This window comes from Odocoileus virginianus, chromosome 5 (assembly GCF_023699985.2).
Source record: "Odocoileus virginianus isolate 20LAN1187 ecotype Illinois chromosome 5, Ovbor_1.2, whole genome shotgun sequence".
Classification (NCBI taxonomy): domain Eukaryota; kingdom Metazoa; phylum Chordata; class Mammalia; order Artiodactyla; family Cervidae; genus Odocoileus; species Odocoileus virginianus.
The window spans coordinates 42,244,305-42,252,988 of record NC_069678.1 but is presented as its reverse complement, the minus strand read 5'-3'; the positions used below and the strand labels follow the sequence as shown (position 1 = coordinate 42,252,988).

The following is an 8,684-nucleotide window of genomic DNA, read 5'->3' as shown; positions in this document are numbered from 1 at the left end:
ACCTGATAAGGACTCTCCAAATGAGGTCCCCTTCCAAGGTACTGGGATTCAGGACTTCAAACTCTGGATATCAAGGGAACACAATTCAACTCATAACTATATTGATGTACCTTACAATGGCCATTTCTACTATGGAGCTCCAGATACAGAATGGGACTCTACTATATTGTGGTTGGTTTTTAAATATTAGAAATTTGCTTTAATGGTCATATAGACTGTAATGGTGATGGTGATGATGGTGATGATGACCATGGTGGGGCTGGTAGTGGTGGTGGCAATTTTACTCAGGAAAACTGCATTTCAGTACTCTGCACACAATAGTATAGGTGGCCAAAAAAACTGTGATGCTTCAATATGCTCCACATGTTTCTATAGCCAGAAACATCTGTTCCCATAAATCAGGACCAGACAAACAATACTTCATTTTATAGGGGGTTATTGCATCCTTCTGATTACAATTCTGGTCCTTAGCGTATTGAAGCTGGCCACCACTATGATTCCACTGGTACCAATGCTGGTCTTTCAGCATTAGTGAAAGGTAGACAGAAAAAGTGCATACTGTAGATTATGCCTTAGTCATTCCTGGATTTGCTTTGCAGGAGTTGGTCCCGCTGAAGCTGTTAATTTGGGTAGCTGAAGAAGTCAGGCTGAGGAATCAGCAAGGCCAAGGCCAGGGTTGGGGCAGGAGCCACTCGCCCGCCAACTCTGACTCTACATGAGAGTAAGTAGGGATCTCTTCCTTGTACTGACCCCAAGTGTGTCTAGGGAGATTTTTAAAGATCACAGGACTTGAGGCAGCCTACTGTACCCATCTCACTACAAGGATGCTTGTTCTCTCTCTCAGTGTGTGTTTTCTGTAAATTGATAGTGCCCCCTTTTCAACTGAATTATGCTGGAGGCATCCTGTCAGTGTGTGAGACAGTTTTCATGAGTTCATAGTAATAAATAAAGGGCCCTGTTATAATAGCTAAGCTAATGTGACTCAGGAAAGTTGATTTGCTCTTAGTATAAAAGTTGGTTTGGGGAATATTGGCTACTCAAGGTTGAAAACATTCATGCTAACATTTATGACTGAGCAAAACTCTGCATCTTTAGCTATTGTGGATTTGGAATATTATTTTTCTTTTCAGCATCAGAATTTACACATACTACGGATTTTTCTAGTCATTCAAAAAGATAGTTAGATCTTTGTTTTTAATAAAAGACAAAGGAAAGAATATGATTCTGCATTTTTAACAAGCAGTCGTAATAATGATAAGACTTAATCATATTGGTAATGGTAATAGACTTGGCATGTTCTTCCACAGTGAAAAAGTTCAAAGACATAATTATGGGCTGTTAGTATGAGACTATTTTTCTCATGTTACAACCAGTACATTGGTCTCTATAATAAAGATGAAAAATAGTTTAACTAGAAAAATTGGATTCTAATATTCCCTGTTGTGTCTTTATTATGTTAAGAAACAGTAGATATTTTTAAATGCTTTCAGTGCCTAAAAAATAAAATTTGAAAGCTACCAGGCAACTTAACCTTGCAAAACCATCTTTTATTTTTAAAACCAGTTGACATGTTATATTTTATAAACTGAAGGTGTGACCATGTTATTTTGATACATATATATTGTAATATGATCGCCACTGAAGCAGTATTTATGACATTACATCATAATAGTACAATATTGTTATCTATATTCAGTATACTCTGCATTAGATCTCAATGGCTTATTTATTACTCATTACGAGTTTGTATCCTTACGTTGGTAGGAATGTAAATTTGACAAACGACCTTTTTAACTCTTGGTACTGATAACGGGCCTTTCCCTCAAATGCCACCTGCCTGTCTTTGTTGGACAAGGGTGCGCTCTCAGCCTCCCCCACCTTGCTGCCCTGGAGGACGCGCTTTCACTGCCTGCTTGGCCGCCGCCTGGTGGGTTTGGGTGCCTGGCTGTGGGGGCTGCTGCCAGGGTGGCCGCTGCTGCTCCCGTCAGAGCCTGAGATATCGCTGCAGCAGCTGCTGCTTTAGCTGCTGTTGCGACTACTGCTTTTGCCTCTCTCCTTGCTTTCCAGGGCTTTCATTTTTGAACCCTGAAGCAAACAGGGTAAATTTGAAAAAGACGATCGGACACAAAATCTTGTACAAAAATTCTGACGGTCTGCAAATATTTCTGTGACACAGTTTATGTGTACATGTGGGAGTTGTTATTTAGTTGCTCAGTCGTGTCTGACTCCCTGCGACCCCATGGACTGCAGCACGCCAGGCTTCCATGTCCTCCACTGTCTTCTGGAGTTTGCTCAAATTCATGTCCATTGAGTTGTTGATGCCGTCTAATCATCTCATCCTCTGTCGCCCCCTTCTCTTTTTGCCTTCAATCTTTCCCAGCATCAAGGTCTTTTCTAATGAGTCGGCTCTTCCCATCAGGTGGCCAAAGTATTGGAGCTTCAGCATCAGTCCTTCCAATGAATATTCGGGATGATCTCCTTCATAATTGACTGGTTTGATCTTCTTGCTGCTCAAGGGACTCAAGAGTCTTCTCCACAGTTCAAAAGCATCAATTTTTCAGTGCTCAGCCTTCTTTAGGACCCAACTCTTACATCTATACATGACTACTAGAAAAACCATAGCTTTAACTATATAAACCTTTGTTGGCAAAGTGATGTCTCTGCTTTTTAATATGCTGTCTAGTTCGTCATAGCTTTTCTTCCAAGGAGCGACCGTCTTTTAATTTCATGGCTGTAGTCACCATCTGCAGTGACTTTGGAGCCCAAGAAAATAAAATTTTGTCACTTTTTGCACTTTCCCCCTACATTTGCCATGAAGTGATGGGACTAGATGCTACGATCTTAGTTTTCTGAATGTTGAGTTTTAAGCCAGCTTTTTCACTCTCCTCTTTCACCCTCATCAAGAGGCTCTTTAGATTGTCTTCACTTTCTGCCGTTAGAGTACATATCTGCATATCTGAAATTGCGGACACTTTTCCCAGCAATCTTGATTCCAGCTTGTGATTCATCCAGACTGGCATTTTGCATGATGTACCCTGCATAGAAGTTAAATAAACAGGTTGACAATATACAGCCTTGACATACATGTTGGGGAAGTGGTTGTTTTTAAAACTTTGAGCATGTTATCCCTTATTTTGAATGAAGACTTACTCCTTGAAAATAATTTACCTGCTATAAGATCAAACCTTAAGAAAACAGCTTATAATTTATGGTTGGCCTTGTTGTTTAGTTGCTAAGTTGTGTCTGACTCTTTTGTGATCCCATGGACTGTAGCCCACCAGTCTCCTCTGACCATGGGATTTCCCAGGCAGGAATACTGGAGAGGTTGCCATTTCCTTCTCCAGGGGATCTTCCTGACCCAGGGATTGAACCTTCGTCTCCTGCACTGGCAGGTAAATTTCTCACCACCAAGCCACCAGGGAAGCCCAGTTGCCCTTTACTAGGCAATAAAAATATTTTCTAATGTTATATCATACTGGTTTTGTTTGAAAACCAATTTTAAGGTTATTTTTACTACTTGAAAATTCAGAATAAAATAATTTATTGAATCCTGACTGGCAGCTGTTTTTCCCTCTTCATATTCCTTTCCAGCATAAGAAAAAAGGTCCATGTGCTCTTCTGGCATGAACAAGAACTAGACAGCAATGACATTAATTTACATTCCTTCAGTCTCATGTCAGCCACTTGAGATTTCTATTCCCAGCCACAGTTTGCTTTCTTCATCAGGGGAAAATGTGTTCCTTTCAGAATTAGAATTCACTTGAGGAATAAGGCCTGTCTTATATTTGGGGGACAATGTGAATTTTAATTGGTAGGTCTCTTGTAGAATCTTGGACTAAGGCAAATAAATGAGAAATATAATCTGTTTGCATAAAATAGAACTCTACACTGCTGTAATTTTAAGTGGAAAAACAGAGACCAACACATCACAGATAAAGTAAAATTGTAAAATAGTGTCCTGTTGATAATCAAAAGTGAAGCCTCATTAAATGCCATCTAACAAAAACTAACAGAGGCAGAAGATATTAAGAAAAGGTGGCAAGAATACACAGAAGAACCATACAAAAAAGATCTTCATGACCCAGATAATCATGATGGTGTGATCACTCACACTCACCTAGAGTCAGATATCCTGGAATGTGAAGTCAAGTGGGCCTTAGGAAGCATCATTACAAACAAAGCTAGTGGAAGTGATGGAATTCCAGTTGAGCTATTTCAAACCCTAAAAGATGATGCTGTGAAAGTGCTGCACTCAATATGCCAGCAAATTTGGAAAACTCAGCAGTGGCCACAGGACTGGAAAAGATCAGTTTTCATTCCAATCCCAAAGAAAGGCAATGCCATAGAATGCTCAAACTACTGCACAATTGCACTTATCTCACATGCTAGCAAAGTAATGCTCAAAATTCTCCAAGCCAGGCTTCAACAGTATGTGAACTGTGAACTTCCAGATATTCAGGTTGGACTTAGAAAAGGCAGAGGAACCAGAGGTCAAATTGCCAACATCTGCTGGATCATCGAAAAAGCAAGAGAGTTCCAGAAAAACATCTATTTCTGCTTTATTGACTATGCCAAAGTCTCTGACTGTGTGGGTCACAATAAACTGTGGAAAATTCTGAAAGAGATGGGAATACCAGACCACCTGACCTGCCTCTTGAGAAACCTGTATGCAGGTCAGGAAGCAACAGTTAAAACTGGACATGGAACAACAGACTGGTTCCAAATAGGGAAAGGAGTACGTCAAGGCTATATATTGTCATCCTGCTTATTTAGCTTATATGCAGAGTACGTCATGAGAAATGTTGGGCTGGATAAAGCACAAGCTGGAATCAAGATTGCTGGGAGAAATATCAATAACCTCAGATATGCAGATGACCTCACAGTTATGGCAGAAAGTGAAGAAGAACTAAAGAGCCTCTTGAAAGTCAAAAGAGGAGAGTGAAAAAGTTGGCTTAAAGCTCAACATTCAGAAAACAAAGATCATGGCACCCATCACTTCATGGCAAATAGATTGAGAAACAGTGGAAACAGTGGCAGACTTTATTTTTGGGGGGCCTCCAAAATCACTGCAGATGGTGACTGCAGCCATGAAATAAAAAGACGCTTACTCCTTGGAAGAAAAGTTATGACCAACCTAAACATTCGGAGAGGGCAATGGCAACTACTCCAGTACTCTTGCCTGGAAAATCCCATGGACAGAGGAGCCTGGTAGGCTGCAGTCCCTGGGTTTGCTGCGAGTCAGACATGACTAAGCAGCTTTGCTTTCATTTTTCACTTTCATGCATTGGAGAAGGAAATGGCAACCCACTCCAGTATTCTTGCCTGAAGAATCCCAGGGACGGAGGAGACTGGTGGGCTGCTGTCTATGGGGTCGCACAGAGTTGGACACAACTGAAGCATCTTAGCAGCAGCAGCAGCAGACAGCATATTAAAAAGCAGAGACATTACTTTGCCAACAAAAGTCCATCTAGTCAAGGCTATGGTTTTTCCAGTGGTCATGTATGGATGTGAGAGTTGGACTATAAAGAAATCTGAGCACCGAAGAATTGATGCTTTTGAACTGTGGTGTTTGAGAAGACTCTTGAGGGTCCTTTGGACTGCAAGGAGATCCAACCAGTCCATCCTAGAAGAATTCAGTCCTGAGTGTATTGGAAGGACTGATGTTGAAGCTGAATCTCCAATACTTTGCCCACCTGATGCGAAGAACTGATTCATTGGAAAAGACCTTGATGCTGGGAAAGATTGAAGGCAGGAGGAGAAGGGGATGACAGAGGATGAGATGGCTGGATAGCATCACTGACTCAATGGACATGAGTTTGAGTAAAACTCTGGGAGCTGGTGATGGACAGGGAGGCCTGCTGTGCTGCAGTCCATGGGGTCACAAAGAGTTGGACACAACTGAGCGACTGAACTGAACTGAACAAAAGCTAAAATAGAATGTGCGTGTGAAGTCACTTCAGTTGTGTCTGACTCCTTGCAACCCCGTGGACTGTAGCCTACCAGGCTCCTCTGTCCATAGGATTTCCAAGGCATGAATACTGGGGTGGGTTGCACGCCCTTCTCCAGGGGATCTTCCCAACCCAGAGATTGAACCTGCACCTCTTGCATCTCCTGCATTGTCAGGCAGGTTCTTTACTACTAGTGGCACCTGGAAATAGAATGTAAAGGGAAGCAATTTGAAGAATTCTAAAGGCAGGCAGAGTCATTCTGGAAAGCATTGGGATGGGGTAAAACAAAGCAGTGTAATCGTATGCAGAATGATTAGCACCATTTAGCCCAGATTTATTTGATAGAGTCATTGATTATCTTCATAAGGTTTATCTTACCATGGTGATTATTAACAGAAGTATAGGGTAGGAAATAAGGCCCATTTAAATTACCTAGCAACTGAATAATAGACAGATACCCGAAAGCCTCTTTGATATGGATTATTAAAAATGACACTTTCAATTATTATTATTTGTTATCATATTTATATTAATAAGATATAATGATCATTAATAGCAACAGTATAAATAATTATTATGCTATGTTACTGTTTACAAAACACTTTAATATAAGTAGATTATGTATATTGTATTTATTGTTATCACTGTTTAGTTGCTAAGTCATGTTCAACTTTTTGTGACCCCATGGACTATATCCAGCCAGTCTCCTCCAGCCATGTGATTTCCCAGGCAAGAATCTTGGAGTGGGTTGCCATTTCCTTCTCCAGGGGATCTTCCAGATGAAGAGACTGAACCTATGTCTCCTGTATTTGCAGGTGGATTCTTTACCACTGAAACCAAGGTAGGCAATATAATACATATGATGAGATAATAAACATATACATATATACCTCCTTTTGTTCTTATTCCCTCTAAAGCAGGCAAAATTATCTTTCAAAATTGTAAATCAGATCTTATAATCCATTGCAAGTTAAATCCAAAGTCCTTCTCAGGGCCTCTAATGCCCTAGACCTTCAATCTTCACTTGCTAACTCCAGTGGCCTTCTTTCTAGTCTTTGACAGCTCAGCCTTGTTCTTGCTTCAGAACATCTGAGTTTGCTGTCTGGAACACTCTTATGCAAGCTTTTCATGGCTTTTCCCATCACATGTTTCAAGTCTCTGCTCATCTATCACTTCCCCAAGTCTCTCCTGACCAGTTTCTCTAAACTCTTCTTCTTCACTTTCTTACATAGTTTTGTTTTTCTTCAAAGAACTCATCAATCCTAATATTGTATGTTTATTTCTTTACTGCTTCATCTTTCCTATCAAAATGTAAAATCCATGAGAGCAGAGACCATTTTTCTTATTCATCTCTGAATCTCTAGTATTTAGGAATTGCTAGTTGCTCAGTCGTGCCTAACTTTGCTACCCCATGGACTATAGAACATGGAATTCTCTAGGCCAGAATACTGGAGTGGGTGGCAGTTCCCTTCTCTAGGGTCTCTTCCCAACCCAGGAATTGAACCAGGTCTCCCACATCGCAGGCCGATTCTTTACCAGCTGAGCCACAAGGGAAGCCCAAGAATACTGGAATGGGTAGCCTATCCCTTCTCCAGCAGATCTTCCCAAGTCAGGAATTGAACTGTCAAGTTCGATTGGGATTCCTTCCCAAGTCAGGAATCCTGCATTGTAAGTGGATTCTTTACCAACAGCTATCAGGGAAGCCCCATGTCTAAAACATAAAAGGCACTAATATTAATACATAAAAATCTGTAGAATGGATAAATGACTGTCTATACTTCCTTTTCATTTGAGCAACATAGTAGACTAAAGTTCAGTTCCTTGACTTTTTGACAATATTTACTGAGCACTTATGTTCCAAGCATAGAGCTGAACAGTTTACTTTGTTTTTGTTTTTTTAATGTTCATTATCTTATTTAACCTGTAAACCCTACAACATAAGTATTCTCATTGTCATTATTATCTCCTATTTTATAGATGAGGAAGCTGAACTCAACAAAGTTTAATGAATTGAGCAACACAACTAGCAAGAGATAGACAGTGTTGGGAAGGACAGTCATGCACAGTTTGCAGCACTTGCTGACACTTGCACAGCTGCCAAGGAGTGTGCCTTGGACCTAAAACATTCCCTTATATGGAAATGAGGAGCCCTGACAGACTGTGGTGGGCATATAACCCTGTTTGGGAATACGATATCCCTGTTCTGAATTTGACATGGACTTCATTCTGCTTCAAGTGTGTGTGTGTGTGTGTGTGTGTGTGTGTGTGTGTGTGCTCAGTCATTCAGTCATGTCTAACTTGAATCACTAATCCATCTCTCAGTTCATACCCTAAACACCAACTTGGTTTCCTTCCCTTAGAATTAACTAACAGGCAGTGTTATCACTACAGGAAAAGCCATATTTAGTAGAGTGCATATTGGGGCTAGCAGGAAGCTTATAGCATGTATTTTAGGTAAACTCTGATCCATGTCTTACCTATGGGTATTTGGGGGATCTTTTAGAGAATTCTAATGTGGGATAATTAGAGCCTCCATATCTGCAGAATTCTGTTAATTTATCTCATCATGGTCCATTACAAGAATCCTTGATCAAGTATTAATAACATAACCTTAATCTAGTTTTACCTGCATTTAATCTTACCTGCAAATTGTTTTTAAATATTATCTAAGGTCTCTCAGGTAGATCTTTGAGTGGGAAGAACCAATTCTAGGTAACTATATATAATATCTTTATG

At 40.3% G+C, this 8,684-nt stretch overlaps 1 long non-coding RNA gene across 1 annotated transcript; it reads left to right on the top strand.

Moving 5' to 3' along the window:
* Positions 1-603: 603 nt before the first annotated feature.
* On the top strand, positions 604-8,161 carry LOC139035203 (uncharacterized). The gene is made up of 3 exons (XR_011487811.1): positions 604-721; positions 6,648-6,789; positions 7,926-8,161. It is a non-coding gene; the product is annotated as an uncharacterized lncRNA (long non-coding RNA).
* Positions 8,162-8,684: the final 523 nt, after the last annotated feature.